The sequence below is a fragment of the Phyllobates terribilis genome, unplaced genomic scaffold (assembly GCF_046119375.1).
Source record: "Phyllobates terribilis strain yellow unplaced genomic scaffold, ASM4611937v1 Scaffold_4__5_contigs__length_816908805, whole genome shotgun sequence".
NCBI lineage: Eukaryota > Metazoa > Chordata > Amphibia > Anura > Dendrobatidae > Phyllobates > Phyllobates terribilis.
In genome coordinates, this window is record NW_027362764.1 from 364,458,213 (window position 1) to 364,475,558 (window position 17,346).

Here is a 17,346-nt window from a genome sequence, read left to right on the forward strand (position 1 = left end):
AACGGTTGCGCATCACTGCATACTACCTCTTCTTCAAATTCTCGAATTCTGCTTGGCTGGCCCCCTCTTTCCAAGCCAAGAGATTCAGAGAACAGAAGTATAGATGGCTCCTGTCCAGGGCTCTCTGACTGCCTGGGCAATTTGGCAGGTGGTGAAGAGACAGATGGGTGCTCTTCAGTGCTCAGGACCTGAGAGGATCTGGAACTAATTGAAGTCGATGCGTTAGCTGCCATCCATCCGACAACGGCTTCAATATGGTCCTCGTGCGGCAGTGGGGTACGGCTAGCTCCTACAAAGCTGCGCATAAAGGACTGTTCCCTGGTAAAACTGGGGGATGCTGAGTCACTGGTGCCCGCAGCAGGCACAGAATCCCCACGTCCTCTCCCTGCAGGCACAGAATCCTCACGTCCTCTCCCTGCAGAAACTCCACACCCACGACCACATGCCTTACTCCCTGCCTTCTTCATCTTGGTAGACTGATAAAGATAGGCAGAAAAGTACTAAGGGCTTAGTGTGCTTATTCCTGAACAGCTGCTAACAGGTATACGAAACACTAATTTTATAAAGTGTGGACTAGACTTTAATATGAGCTAATGTGGCCCACACAACTGTAAAGTGGAGTGTTTGGTGAACTTTATTTAGGTTTTTTATGTCGCAAAAAACACTGGATGTGCCTAAAGATGTAATAACGATAGTATCACAAACTTTTTGTAGCTATTACAATGTAGGAAGGTAACCTACAATGCAATAGATGAGGCTGCAAAAAATAGGCTAATACTAATCTGGCTGGGGCTGCAGGGCCCAATGCTGCAGAAAGGCTCCTCTAACTACTCCTATATAGTGTGTTTGGAACCAATTTAGCTGAATACGGATGGAACCACCACACTAATAGGAGAAATCAGGAAAAATTATGAATTGGCAAAAAAGGACAATGTATGAGGCAGTGACACACACTGAGTGCACTACAACCAGACGTGGTTGAAGCACACACTACAGGGTGAGCTGCACTCACACACCAGACCTTGCAGACAGCGGTGAACAGTACAGATGCAGAGCACTGTGCACTAGCGCTGCAAGACCAAAAAAATTTCTCTATCTACTCCTATATAGTGTGTTTGGAACCAATTTAGCTGAATACGGATGGAACCACCACACTAATAGGAGATATCAGGAAAAATTATGAATTGGCAAAAAAGGACAATGTATGAGGCAGTGACACACACTGAGTGCACTACAACCAGACGTGGTTGAAGCACACACTACAGGGTGAGCTGCACTCACACACAAGACCTTGCAGACAGCGGTGAACAGTACAGATGCAGAGCACTGTGCACTAGCGCTGCAAGACCAAAAAAATTTCTCTATCTACTCCTATATAGCGTGTTTGGAACCAATTTAGCTGAATACGGATGGAACCACCACACTAATAGGAGATATCAGGAAAAATTATGAATTGGCAAAAAAGGACAATGTATGAGGCAGTGACACACACTGAGTGCACTACAACCAGACGTGGTTGAAGCACACACTACAGGGTGAGCTGCACTCACACACCAGACCTTGCAGACAGCGGTGAACAGTACAGATGCAGAGCACTGTGCACTAGCGCTGCAAGACCAAAAAAATTTCTCTATCTACTCCTATATAGTGTGTTTGGAAAAAAATTTAGCTGAATACGGATGGAACCACCACACTAATAGGAGATATCAGGAAAAATTATGAATTGGCAAAAAAGGACAATGTATGAGGCAGTGACACACACTGAGTGCACTACAACCAGACGTGGTTGAAGCACACACTACAGGGTGAACTGCACTCACTCACCAGACCTTGCAGACAGCGGTGAACAGTACAGATGCAGAGCACTGTGCACTAGCGCTGCAAGACCAAAAAAATTTCTCTATCTACTCCTATATAGTGTGTTTGGAACCAATTTAGCTGAATACGGATGGAACCACCACACTAATAGGAGATATCAGGAAAAATTGTGAATTGGCAAAAAAGGACAATGTATGAGGCAGTGACACACACTGAGTGCACTACAACCAGACGTGGTTGAAGCACACACTACAGGGTGAGCTGCACTCACACACAGAGACCTTGCAGAAAGCGGTGAACAGCACAGAGAACTGTGCACTAGCACTGCAAGGCACAGCGATTTATAAAGTAGCTTGGGTAAAGCAGAATAGACCAAATAGGTAGCTAAAACTGTCCCTCAGAACAACAGCATCCTATCCCTAACTGAATTCACAGCAGAGTGAGCTCAAAATGGTGGCGGCGGCTTTTATAGTGCATCATGACATCATTTCAGCAGCCAATCACAGCCATGCCATTAGTTAAGATGCCTACATGCATAACAGGATGTGCCCACACTTCTTAGGATCCTCATTGGCTGAATAAAATGAAAATGGCTCATTGCATTATGGGAACTTCCGATTCCGGTATACGATATTGCAAAAGTATCGGAATTAAGTATCGGAATTCCGATACCGCGAATATCGGCCGATACCCGATATTTCAGTATCGGAATGCTCAACACCACCGATGAGTCCTTGATATTTCTTCGTTTTCATCCAATCTTCAGAATTTTTGAAAATGTCACTTTTTTGTGAAAATATCCACTAAATGAGGGAATAATATGTTGAGGGTACCCCAGGAGAGTTCCAAATGTGTGTGGGTAGAATATACATCCCACGGGGGTAAAAATGAAAAAAGTTTAAACATTTTTTTTTTTGGACTTAGTCATTTTTCCGGCGTTTATCAGACTTTCAGATAGGGGAAATGTCAGTGAGCATTCCGATTTCAGTTCCAGAGCGATTCGCCAGATGAGTCCTTGATATTTCTTCATTTTCAGCCAATTTTCTGAACTTTTGAAAACTTCACTTTTTTGTGAAAATATCCACTAAATGAGGGAATAATATGTGTGAGGGTACCCCAGGAGAGTTCCAAATATGTGTGGGTAGAATATATATCCCACAGGGGTAAAATTGAAAAAAGTTGAAAAAAAAATTTTTTTGGACTTAGTCATTTTTCCGGCGTTTATCAGACTTTCAGAGAGGGGAAATGTCAGTGAGCGTTCCAATTACAGTTCCAGAGCGATTCGCCCGATAAGTCCTTGATATTTCTTCGTTTTCATCCAATTTTCTGAATTTTTGAAAACTTCACTTTTTTGTGAAAATATCCACTAAATGATGGAATATGTTGAGGGTACCCCAGGAGAGTTCCAAATGTGTGTGGGCAGAATATATATCCCACGATGGTAAAATTGAAAAAAGTTGAAAAAAAAATTTTTTTGGACTTAGTCGTTTTTCCGTCGTTTATCAGACTTTCAGAGAGGGGCAATGTCAGTGAGCGTTCCAATTTCAGTTCCAGAGCGATTCGCCCGATAAGTCCTTGATATTTCTTCGTTTTCATCCAATTTTCTGAATTTTTGAAAACTTCACTTTTTTGTGAAAATATCCACTAAATGATGGAATATGTTGAGGGTACCCCAGGAGAGTTCCAAATGTGTGTGGGCAGAATATATATCCCACGATGGTAAAATTGAAAAAAGTTGAAAAAAAAATTTTTTTGGACTTAGTCATTTTTCCGTCGTTTATCAGACTTTCAGAGAGTGGCAATGTCAGTGATCGTTCCGATTTCAGTTCCAGAGCGATTCGCCCGATGAGTCCTTGATATTTCGCCGTTTTCAACCAATTTTCTGAATTTTTGAAAATTTCCCTTTTTTGTGAAAATATCCACTAAATGAGGGAATAATATGAGTGAGGGTATCCCAGGAGAGTTCCAAATGTGTGTGGGTAGAATATATATACCACAGGGGTAAAATTGAAAAAAGTTGAAAAAAATTTTTTTTTCTGACCTAGTCATTTTTCCGTCGTTTATCAGACTTTCAGAGAGGGGAAATGTCAGTTAACGTTCCAATTTCAGTTCCAGAGCGATTCGCCCGATGAGTCCTTGATATTTCTTCGTTTTCATCCAATTTTCTGAATTTTTGAAAATTTCACTTTTTTGTGAAAATATCCACTAAATGATGGAATATGTTGAGGGTACCCCAGGAGAGTTCCAAATGTGTGTGGGCAGAATATATATCCCACGGTGGTAAAATTAAAAAAAGTTGAAAATAAAATTTTTTTGGACTTAGTCATTTTTCCGGCATTTATCAGACTTTCAGAGAGGGGAAATGTCAGTGAGCATTCCGATTTCAGTTACAGAGCGATTCGCCCGATGAGTCCTTGATACTTCTTCGTTTTCATCCAATTTTCTGAATTTTTGAAAATTTCACTTTTTTGTGAGAATATCCACTAAATGAGGGAATAATATGTTGAGGGTACCCCAGGAGAGGGCCAAAAGTGTGTGGGTAGAATATATATCCACGGGGATAAAATTGAAAAAAAATTTTTTTGGACTTAGTCATTTTTCCGGCGTTTATCTGACTTTCAGAGAGGGGAAATGTCAGTGACCATTCCGATTTCAGTTCCATTGCGATTCGCCCGATGAGTCCTTGATATTTCTTGGTTTTCAGCCAATTTTCTGAATTTTTGAAAATTTCACTTTTTTGTGAAAATATCCACTAAATGAGGGAACAACATGTGTGAGGGTACCCCAGGAGAGTTCCAAATGTGTGTGGGCAGAATATATATCCCACAGGGGTAAAATTGAAAAAAGTTGAAAAAAAAATTTTTTTTGGACCTAGTCATTTTTCCATCGTTTATCAGACTTTCAGAGAGGCGAAATGTCAGTGAGCGTTCCAATTTCATTTCCAGAGCGATTCGCCCGATGAGTCCTTGATATTTCTTCATTTTCATCCAATTTTCTGAATTTTTGAAAATTTCACTTTTTTGTGAAAATATCCACTAAATGAGGGAATAATATGTTGAGGGTACCCCAGGAGAGTTCCGCATGTGTGTGGGTAGAATATATATCCCATGGTTGTAAAATTAAAAAAAAAAATTTTTTGGACTTAGTCATTTTTTCGACATTTATCAGACTTTCAGAGAGGGGAAATGTCAGTGAGTGTTCCGATTTCAGTTCCAGAGCGATTCGCCCGATGAGTCCTTGATATTTCTTCGTTTTCAGCCAATTTTATGAATTTTTAAAAATTTCACTTTTTTGTGAAAATATTCACTAAACGATGGAATATGTTGAGGGTACCCCAGGAGAGTTCCAAATGTGCGTGGGCAGAATATATATCCCACGGTGTTAAAATTGAAAAAAGTTGAAAAAAAAATTCTTTTGGACTTAGTCATTTTTCCGGGGTTTATCAGACTTTCAGAGAGGGGAAATGTCAGTGAGCGTTCCGATTTCAGTTACAGAGCGATTCGCCCGATGAGTCCTTGATACTTCTTCGTTTTCATCCAATTTTCGGAATTTTTGAAAATGTCACTTTTTTGTTAAAATATTCACTAAATGAGGGAATAATATGTTGAGGGTACCCCAGGAGAGTTCCGCATGTGTGTGGGTAGAATATATATCCCATGGTTGTAAAATTTTAAAAAAAAAATTTTTGGACTTAGTCATTTTTTCGACATTTATCAGACTTTCAGAGAGGGGAAATGTCAGTGAGTGTTCCGATTTCAGTTCCAGAGCGATTCGCCCGATGAGACCTTGATATTTCTTCGTTTTCATCCAATTGTCAGAATTTTTGAAAATTTCACTTTTTTGTGAAAATATCCACTAAATGAGGGAATAATATGTGTGAGGGTACCCCAGGAGAGTTCCAAAATGTGTGTGGGAAGAATATATGTCCCACAGGGTAAAATTGAAAAAAGTTTAAAAAAAAATTTTTTTGGACTTAGTCATTTTTCCGGCATTTAACAGACTTTCAGAGAGGGGAATTTTCAGTGAGCGTTCCAATTTCAGTTCCAGAGAGATTCGCCTGATGAGTCCTTGATATTTCTTCATTTTCAGCCAATTTTCTGAACTTTTAAAAATTTCACTTTTTTGTGAAAATATTCACTAAATGATGGAATATGTTGAGGGTACCCCAGGAGAGTTCCAAATGTGCGTGGGCAGAATATATATCCCACGGTGTTAAAATTGAAAAAAGTTGAAAAAAAAATTCTTTTGGACTTAGTCATTTTTCCGGGGTTTATCAGACTTTCAGAGAGGGGAAATGTCAGTGAGCGTTCCGATTTCAGTTACAGAGCGATTCGCCCGATGAGTCCTTGATACTTCTTCGTTTTCATCCAATTTTCGGAATTTTTGAAAATGTCACTTTTTTGTGAAAATATCCACTAAATGAGGGAATAATATGTTGAGGGTACCCCAGGAGAGTTCCGCATGTGTGTGGGTAGAATATATATCCCATGGTTGTGAAATTTAAAAAAAAAAATTTTGGACTTAGTCATTTTTTCGACATTTATCAGACTTTCAGAGAGGGGAAATGTCAGTGAGTGTTCCGATTTCAGTTCCAGAGCGATTCGCCCGATGAGACCTTGATATTTCTTCGTTTTCATCCAATTGTCAGAATTTTTGAAAATTTCACTTTTTTGTGAAAATATCCACTAAATGAGGGAATAATATGTGTGAGGGTACCCCAGGAGAGTTCCAAAATGTGTGTGAGAAGAATATATGTTCCACACGGTAAAATTGAAAAAAGTTTAAAAAAAAATTTTTTTGGACTTAGTCATTTTTCCGGCGTTTAACAGACTTTCAGAGAGGGGAATTTTCAGTGAGCGTTCAAATTTCAGTTCCAGAGCGATTCGCCCGATGAGTCCTTGATATTTCTTCGTTTTCATCCAATTTTCTGAATTTTTGAAAATTTCACTTTTTTGTGAGAATATCCACTAAATGAGGGAATAATATGTTGAGGGTACCCCAGGAGAGGGCCAAAAGTGTGTGGGTAGAATATATATCCACGGGGATAAAATTGAAAAAAAATTTTTTTGGACTTAGTCATTTTTCCGGCGTTTATCTGACTTTCAGAGAGGGGAAATGTCAGTGACCATTCCGATTTCAGTTCCATTGCGATTCGCCCGATGAGTCCTTGATATTTCTTGGTTTTCAGCCAATTTTCTGAATTTTTGAAAATTTCACTTTTTTGTGAAAATATCCACTAAATGAGGGAACAACATGTGTGAGGGTACCCCAGGAGAGTTCCAAATGTGTGTGGGCAGAATATATATCCCACAGGGGTAAAATTGAAAAAAGTTGAAAAAAAAATTTTTTTTGGACCTAGTCATTTTTCCATCGTTTATCAGACTTTCAGAGAGGCGAAATGTCAGTGAGCGTTCCAATTTCATTTCCAGAGCGATTCGCCCGATGAGTCCTTGATATTTCTTCATTTTCATCCAATTTTCTGAATTTTTGAAAATTTCACTTTTTTGTGAAAATATCCACTAAATGATGGAATATGTTGAGGATACCCCAGGAGAGTTCCAAATGTGTGTGGGCAGCATATATTTCCCACGGGGGTAAAATTGAAAAGAGTTGAAAAAAAAATTCTTTTGGACTTAGTCATTTTTCCGGGGTTTATCAGACTTTCAGAGAGGGGAAATGTCAGTGAGCGTTCCGATTTCAGTTACAGAGCGATTCGCCCGATGAGTCCTTGATACTTCTTCGTTTTCATCCAATTTTCGGAATTTTTGAAAATGTCACTTTTTTGTGAAAATATCCACTAAATGAGGGAATAATATGTTGAGGGTACCCCAGGAGAGTTCCGCATGTGTGTGGGTAGAATATATATCCCATGGTTGTAAAATTAAAAAAAAAAATTTTTTGGACTTAGTCATTTTTTCGACATTTATCAGACTTTCAGAGAGGGGAAATGTCAGTGAGTGTTCCGATTTCAGTTCCAGAGCGATTCGCCCGATGAGTCCTTGATATTTCTTCGTTTTCAGCCAATTTTATGAATTTTTAAAAATTTCACTTTTTTGTGAAAATATTCACTAAATGATGGAATATGTTGAGGGTACCCCAGGAGAGTTCCAAATGTGCGTCGGCAGAATATATATCCCACGGTGTTAAAATTGAAAAAAGTTGAAAAAAAAATTCTTTTGGACTTAGTCATTTTTCCGGGGTTTATCAGACTTTCAGAGAGGGGAAATGTCAGTGAGCGTTCCGATTTCAGTTACAGAGCGATTCGCCCGATGAGTCCTTGATACTTCTTCGTTTTCATCCAATTTTCGGAATTTTTGAAAATGTCACTTTTTTGTTAAAATATCCACTAAATGAGGGAATAATATGTTGAGGGTACCCCAGGAGAGTTCCGCATGTGTGTGGGTAGAATATATATCCCATGGTTGTAAAATTTAAAAAAAAAAATTTTTGGACTTAGTCATTTTTTCGACATTTATCAGACTTTCAGAGAGGGGAAATGTCAGTGAGTGTTCCGATTTCAGTTCCAGAGCGATTCGCCCGATGAGACCTTGATATTTCTTCGTTTTCATCCAATTGTCAGAATTTTTGAAAATTTCACTTTTTTGTGAAAATATCCACTAAATGAGGGAATAATATGTGTGAGGGTACCCCAGGAGAGTTCCAAAATGTGTGTGAGAAGAATATATGTCCCACAGGGTAAAATTGAAAAAAGTTTAAAAAAAAATTTTTTTGGACTTAGTCATTTTTCCGGCGTTTAACAGACTTTCAGAGAGGGGAATTTTCAGTGAGCGTTCCAATTTCAGTTCCAGAGAGATTCGCCTGATGAGTCCTTGATATTTCTTCATTTTCAGCCAATTTTCTGAACTTTTAAAAATTTCACTTTTTTGTGAAAATATTCACTAAATGATGGAATATGTTGAGGGTACCCCAGGAGAGTTCCAAATGTGTGTGGGCAGAATATATATCCCACGGTGCTAAAATTGAAAAAAGTTGAAAAAAAAATTCTTTTGGACTTAGTCATTTTTCCGGGGTTTATCAGACTTTCAGAGAGGGGAAATGTCAGTGAGCGTTCCGATTTCAGTTACAGAGCGATTCGCCCGATGAGTCCTTGATACTTCTTCGTTTTCATCCAATTTTCGGAATTTTTGAAAATGTCACTTTTTTGTGAAAATATCCACTAAATGAGGGAATAATATGTTGAGGGTACCCCAGGAGAGTTCCGCATGTGTGTGGGTAGAATATATATCCCATGGTTGTAAAATTTAAAAAAAAAAATTTTTGGACTTAGTCATTTTTTCGACATTTATCAGACTTTCAGAGAGGGGAAATGTCAGTGAGTGTTCCGATTTCAGTTCCAGAGCGATTCGCCCGATGAGTCCTTGATATTTCTTCGTTTTCAGCCAATTTTCTGAATTTTTAAAAATTTCATTTTTTGTGAAAATATTCACTAAATGATGGAATATGTTGAGGGTACCCCAGGAGAGTTCCAAATGTGCGTGGGCAGAATATATATCCCACGGTGTTAAAATTGAAAAAAGTTGAAAAAAAAATTCTTTTGGACTTAGTCATTTTTCCGGGGTTTATCAGACTTTCAGAGAGGGGAAATGTCAGTGAGCGTTCCGATTTCAGTTACAGAGCGATTCGCCCGATGAGTCCTTGATACTTCTTCGTTTTCATCCAATTTTCGGAATTTTTGAAAATGTCACTTTTTTGTGAAAATATCCACTAAATATGTTGAGGGTACCCCAGGAGAGTTCCGCATGTGTGTGGGTAGAATATATATCCCATGGTTGTAAAATTTAAAAAAAAAAATTTTTGGACTTAGTCATTTTTTCGACATTTATCAGACTTTCAGAGAGGGGAAATGTCAGTGAGTGTTCCGATTTCAGTTCCAGAGCGATTCGCCCGATGAGTCCTTGATATTTCTTCGTTTTCAGCCAATTTTATGAATTTTTAAAAATTTCACTTTTTTGTGAAAATATTCACTAAATGATGGAATATGTTGAGGGTACCCCAGGAGAGTTCCAAATGTGCGTGGGCAGAATATATATCCCACGGTGTTAAAATTGAAAAAAGTTGAAAAAAAAATTCTTTTGGACTTAGTCATTTTTCCGGGGTTTATCAGACTTTCAGAGAGGGGAAATGTCAGTGAGCGTTCCGATTTCAGTTACAGAGCGATTCGCCCGATGAGTCCTTGATACTTCTTCGTTTTCATCCAATTTTCGGAATTTTTGAAAATGTCACTTTTTTGTTAAAATATCCACTAAATGAGGGAATAATATGTTGAGGGTACCCCAGGAGAGTTCCGCATGTGTGTGGGTAGAATATATATCCCATGGTTGTAAAATTTAAAAAAAAAAATTTTTGGACTTAGTCATTTTTTCGACATTTATCAGACTTTCAGAGAGGGGAAATGTCAGTGAGTGTTCCGATTTCAGTTCCAGAGCGATTCGCCCGATGAGACCTTGATATTTCTTCGTTTTCATCCAATTGTCAGAATTTTTGAAAATTTCACTTTTTTGTGAAAATATCCACTAAATGAGGGAATAATATGTGTGAGGGTACCCCAGGAGAGTTCCAAAATGTGTGTGGGAAGAATATATGTCCCACAGGGTAAAATTGAAAAAAGTTTAAAAAAAAATTTTTTTGGACTTAGTCATTTTTCCGGCGTTTAACAGACTTTCAGAGAGGGGAATTTTCAGTGAGCGTTCCAATTTCAGTTCCAGAGAGATTCGCCTGATGAGTCCTTGATATTTCTTCATTTTCAGCCAATTTTCTGAACTTTTAAAAATTTCACTTTTTTGTGAAAATATTCACTAAATGATGGAATATGTTGAGGGTACCCCAGGAGAGTTCCAAATGTGTGTGGGCAGAATATATATCCCACGGTGCTAAAATTGAAAAAAGTTGAAAAAAAAATTCTTTTGGACTTAGTCATTTTTCCGGGGTTTATCAGACTTTCAGAGAGGGGAAATGTCAGTGAGCGTTCCGATTTCAGTTACAGAGCGATTCGCCCGATGAGTCCTTGATACTTCTTCGTTTTCATCCAATTTTCGGAATTTTTGAAAATGTCACTTTTTTGTGAAAATATCCACTAAATGAGGGAATAATATGTTGAGGGTACCCCAGGAGAGTTCCGCATGTGTGTGGGTAGAATATATATCCCATGGTTGTAAAATTTAAAAAAAAAAATTTTTGGACTTAGTCATTTTTTCGACATTTATCAGACTTTCAGAGAGGGGAAATGTCAGTGAGTGTTCCGATTTCAGTTCCAGAGCGATTCGCCCGATGAGTCCTTGATATTTCTTCGTTTTCAGCCAATTTTCTGAATTTTTAAAAATTTCATTTTTTGTGAAAATATTCACTAAATGATGGAATATGTTGAGGGTACCCCAGGAGAGTTCCAAATGTGTGTGGGCAGAATATATATCCCACGGTGTTAAAATTGAAAAAAGTTGAAAAAAAAATTCTTTTGGACTTAGTCATTTTTCCGGGGTTTATCAGACTTTCAGAGAGGGGAAATGTCAGTGAGCGTTCCGATTTCAGTTACAGAGCGATTCGCCCGATGAGTCCTTGATACTTCTTCGTTTTCATCCAATTTTCGGAATTTTTGAAAATGTCACTTTTTTGTGAAAATATCCACTAAATATGTTGAGGGTACCCCAGGAGAGTTCCGCATGTGTGTGGGTAGAATATATATCCCATGGTTGTAAAATTTAAAAAAAAAAATTTTTGGACTTAGTCATTTTTTCGACATTTATCAGACTTTCAGAGAGGGGAAATGTCAGTGAGTGTTCCGATTTCAGATCCAGAGCGATTCGCCCGATGAGAACTTGCTATTTCTTCGTTTTCATCCAATTGTCAGAATTTTTGAAAATTTCACTTTCTTGTGAAAATATCCACTAAATGAGGGAATAATATGTGTGAGGGTACCCCAGGAGAGTTCCAAAATGTGTGTGGGAAGAATATATGTCCCACAGGGTAAAATTGAAAAAAGTTTAAAAAAAAATTTTTTTGGACTTAGTCATTTTTCCGGCGTTTAACAGACTTTCAGAGAGGGGAATTTTCAGTGAGCGTTCCAATTTCAGTTCCAGAGAGATTCGCCTGATGAGTCCTTGATATTTCTTCATTTTCAGCCAATTTTCTGAACTTTTGAAAATTTCACTTTTTTGTGAAAATATTCACTAAATGATGGAATATGTTGAGGGTACCCCAGGAGAGTTCCAAATGTGTGTGGGCAGAATATATATCCCACGGTGCTAAAATTGAAAAAAGTTGAAAAAAAAATTCTTTTGGACTTAGTCATTTTTCCGGCATTTAACAGACTTTCAGAGAGGGGAAATTTCAGTGAGCATTCCAATTTCAGTTCCAGAGACATTCGCCCAATGAGTCCTTGATATTTCGTCGTTCTCAGCCAATTTTCTGAATTTTTGAAAATTTCACTTTTTTGTGAAAATATCCACTAAATGAGGGAATAATTTGTGTGAGGGTACCCCAGGAGAGTTCCAAATGTGTGTGGGCAGAATATATATCCCACGGTGGTAAAATTGAAAAAAGTTTAAAAACTAATTTTTTGGACTTAGTCATTTTTCCGGCGTTTATCAGACTTTCAGAGAGGGGAAATGTCAGTGACCGTTCCGATTTCAGTTCCAAAGCGATTCTCCCGATGAGTCCTTGATATTTCGTCGATTTCAGCCAATTTTCTGAATTTTGGAAAATTTCACTTTTTTTGTGAAAATATCCACTAAATGAGGGAACAATATGTGTGAGGGTACCCCAGGAGAGTTCCAAATGTGTGTGGGTAGAATATATATCCCACTGGGTAAAATTGAAAAAAGTAAAAAAAAAATATTTTTTGGACTCAGTCATTTTTCCGGCGTTTATCAGGCTTTCAGAGAGGGGAAATGTCAGTGAGCGTTCCGATTTCAGTTCCAGAGTGATTCGCCGGATGAGTCCTTGATATTTCTTCGTTTTCATCCAATTTTCTGAATTTTTGAAAATTTCACTTTTTTGTGAAAATATCCACTAAATGAGGGAATAATATGTTGAGGGTACCCCAGGAGAGTTCCAAATGTGTGGGCAGAATATATATCCCACAGGGGTAAAATTGAAAAAAGTTGAAAAAAAAAATTTTTTGGACCTAGTCATTTTTCCGGTATTTATCAGACTTTCAGAGAGGGGAAATGTCAGTGAGCGTTCCGATTTCAGTTCCAGAGCGATTCGCCCGATGAGTCCTTGATATTGCTTTGTTTTCAGCCAATTTTCTGTATTTTTTAAAATTTCTCTTTTTTGTTAAAATATCCACTAAATGAGGGAATAATATGTGTGAGGGTACCCCAGGAGAGTTCCAAATGTGTGTGGGCAGAATATATATCCCACAGGGGTAAAATTGAAAAAAGTTGAAAAAAATTTTTTTTGGGATTTAGTCATTTTTCCGGCATTTATCAGACTTTCAGAGAGGGGAAATGTCAGTGAGCGTTCCGATTTCATTTGCAGAGCGATTCGCCCGATGAGTCCTTGATATTTCTTCGTTTTCATCCAATTTTCTGAATTTTTGAAAATTTCACTTTTTTGTGAAAATATCCACTAAATGATGGAATATGTTGAGGGTACCCCAGGAGAGTTCCAAATGTGTGTGGGCAGAATATATATCCCACGGTGGTAAAATTGAAAAAAGTTGAAAAACAAATTTTTTTGGACTAGGTCATTTTTCCGGCATTTATCAGACTTTCAGAGAGGGGAATTGTCAGCAAGTGTTCCGATTTCAGTTCCAGAGCGATTCGCCCGATGAATCCTTGATATTTCTTCGTTTTCATCCAATTTTCAGAATTTTTGAAAATTTCACTTTTTTTGTGAAAATATCCACTAAATGAGTTAATAATATGTGTGAGGGTACCCCAGGAGAGTTCCAAATGTGTGTGGGCAGAATATATATCCCACGGTGGTAAAATTGAAAAAAGTTGAAAAAAATTTTTTTTTGGACTTAGTCATTTTTCCGGCGTTTATCAGACTTTCAGATAGGGGAAATGTCAGTGAGTGTTCCGATTTCAGTACCAGAGCGATTCGCCGGTTGAGTCCTTGATATTTCATCGTTTTCAGCCAATTTTCTGAATTTTTGAAAATTTCACTTTTTTGTGAAAATGTACAATAAATGAAGTAATAATATGTGTGAGGGTACCCCAGGAGAGATCCAAATGTGGGTGGGCAGAATATATATCCCACAGGGGTAAAATTGAAAAAAGTTGAAAAAAATTTTTTTTTGGATTTAGTCATTTTTCCGGCATTTATCAGACTTTCAGAGAGGGGAAATGTCAGTGAGCGTTCCGATTTCAGTTCCAGAGCGATTCGCCCGATGGGTCCTTGATTTTTCTTAGTTTTCATCCAATTTTCAGAATTTTTGAAAATGTCACTTTTTTGTGAAAACATCCACTAAATGAGGGAATAATATGTTGAGGGTACCCCAGGAGAGTTCCAAATGTGTGTGGGTAGAATATATATCCCACGGTGGTAAAATTGAAAAAACTTGAAAAAAATTTTTTTTTGGACTTAGTCATTTTTCCGGCATTTAACAGACTTTCAGAGAGGGAAATTTCAGTGAGCGTTCCAATTTCAGTTCCAGAGAGATTCGCCTGATGAGTCCTTGATATTTCGTCGTTTTCATCCAATTTTCAAAATTTTTGAAAATGTCACTTTTTTGTGAAAATATCCACTAAATGAGGGAATAATATGTTGAGGGTACCCCAGGAGAGTTCCAAATGTGTGTGGGTAGAATATATATCCCACAGGGGTAAAATTGAAAAAAGTTGAAAAAAAATTTTTTTTGGACTTAGTCATTTTTCCGGCATTTAACAGACTTTCAGAGAGGGGAAATTTCAGTGAGCGTTCCAATTTCAGTTCTAGAGCGATTCGCCTGATGAGTCCTTGATATTTCTTCGTTTTCATCCAATTTTCTGAATTTTTGAAAATTTCACTTTTTTTTGAAAATATCCACTAATTGATGGAATATGTTGAGGGTACCCCAGGAGAGTTCCAAATGTGTGTGGGCAGAATATATATCCCACGGTGGTAAAATTGAAAAAAACATTTTTTTGGACTTAGTCATTTTTCCGGCGTTTATCAGACTTTCAGAGAGGGGAAATGTCAGTGACCATTCCGATTTCAGTTCCAGAGCGATTCGCCGGATGAGTCCTTGATATTTCTTCATTTTCAGACAATTTTCTGAACTTTTGAAAATTTCACTTTTTTTGTGGAAATATCCACTAAATGATGGAATATGTTGAGGGTACCCCAGGAGAGTTCCAAATGTGTGTGGGTAGAATATATATCCCACGGGGGTAAAATTGAAAAAAGTTGAAAAAAATTTTTTTTTGGACTTAGTCATTTTTCCGGCGTTTATCAGACTTTCAGAGAGTGGCAATGTCAGTGAGCGTTCCGATTTCAGTTCCAGAGCGATTCGCCCGATGAGTCCTTGATTTTTCTTAGTTTTCATCCAATTTTCAGAATTTTTGAAAATGTCACTTTTTTGTGAAAACATCCACTAAATGAGGGAATAATATGTTGAGGGTACCCCAGGAGAGTTCCAAATGTGTGTGGGTAGAATATATATCCCACGGTGGTAAAATTGAAAAAACTTGAAAAAAATTTTTTTTTGGACTTAGTCATTTTTCCAGCATTTATCAGACTTTCAGAGAAGGGAAATGTGAGTGAGCGTTCCGATTTCAGTTCCAAAGCGATTCGCCCAATGAGTCCTTGATATTTCGTCGTTTTCAGTCAATTTTCTGAATTTTTGAAAATTTCACTTTTTTGTGAAAATATCCACTAAATGAGGGAATAATATGTTGAGGGTACCCCAGGAGAGTTCCAAATGTGTGTGGGCAGAATATATATCCCAAAGTGGTAAAATTGAAAAAAGTTGAAAAAAAAAATTTTTTGGACTTAGTCATTTTTCCGGCATTTATCTGACTTTCAGAGAGGGGAAATTTCAGTGAGCGTTCCAATTTCAGTTCCAGAGAGATTCGCTTGATGAGTCCTTGATATTTCTTCATTTTCAGACAATTTTCTGAACTTTTGAAAATTTCACTTTTTTTGTGGAAATATCCACTAAATGATGGAATATGTTGAGGGTACCCCAGGAGAGTTCCAAATGTGTGTGGGTAGAATATATATCCCACGGGGGTAAAATTGAAAAAAGTTGAAAAAAATTTTTTTTTGGACTTAGTCATTTTTCCGGCGTTTATCAGACTTTCAGATAGGGCAAATGTCATTGAGCATTCCGATTTCAGTTCCAGAGCGATTCGCCCAATGAGTCCTTGATATTTAGTCGTTTTCAGCCAATTTTCTGGATTTTTGAAAATTTCACTTTTTTATGAAAATATCCACTAAATCAGGAAATAATATGTTTGAGGGTACCCCAGGAGAGTTCCAAATGTGTGTGGGTAGGATATATATCCCACGGGGGTAAAATTGAAAAAAGTTGAAAAAAATATTTTTTTGGACTTAGTCATTTTTCCGGCGTTTATCAGACTTTCAGATAGGGGAAATGTCAGTGAGCGTTCCGATTTCAATTCCAGAGCAATTCGCCCAATGAGTCCTTGATATATAGACGTTTTCAGTCAATTTTCTGAATTTTTGAAAATTTCACTTTTTTATGAAAATATCCACTAAATCAGGAAATAATATGTGTGAGGGTACCAAAGGAGAGTTCCAAATGTGTGTCGGTAGAGTAGATATCCCACGGGGGTAAATTGAAAAAAGTTTTCAAAAATTTTTTTTGGGAATTTGTCATTTTTCCGGCGTTTATCAGACTTTCAGATAGGGGAAATGTCAGTGAGCGTTCCGATTTCAATTCCAGAGCAATTCGCCCAATGAGTCCTTGATATATAGACGTTTTCAGTCAATTTTCTGAATTTTTGAAAATGTCACTTTTTTGTGAAAATATCCACTAAATGAGGGAATAATATGTTGAGGGTACCCCAGGAGAGTTCCAAATGTGTGTGGGTAGAATATATATCCCACGGTGGTAAAATTGAAAAAAGTTGAAAAAAAATTTTTTTTGGACTTAGTCATTTTTCCGGCATTTAACAGACTTTCAGAGAGGGGAAATTTCAGTGAGCGTTCCAATTTCAGTTCTAGAGCGATTCGCCTGATGAGTCCTTGATATTTCTTCGTTTTCATCCAATTTTCTGAATTTTTGAAAATTTCACTTTTTTTTGAAAATATCCACTAATTGATGGAATATGTTGAGGGTACCCCAGGAGAGTTCCAAATGTGTGTGGGCAGAATATATATCCCACGGTGGTAAAATTGAAAAAAACATTTTTTTGGACTTAGTCATTTTTCCGGCGTTTATCTGACTTTCAGAGAGGGGAAATGTCAGTGACCATTCCGATTTCAGTTCCAGAGCGATTCGCCGGATGAATCCTTGATATTTCGTCGTTTTCAGCCAATTTTCAGAATTTTTGAAAATTTCACTTTTTTGTGAAAATATCCACTAAATTTGGGAATAATATGTGTGAGGGTACCCCAGGA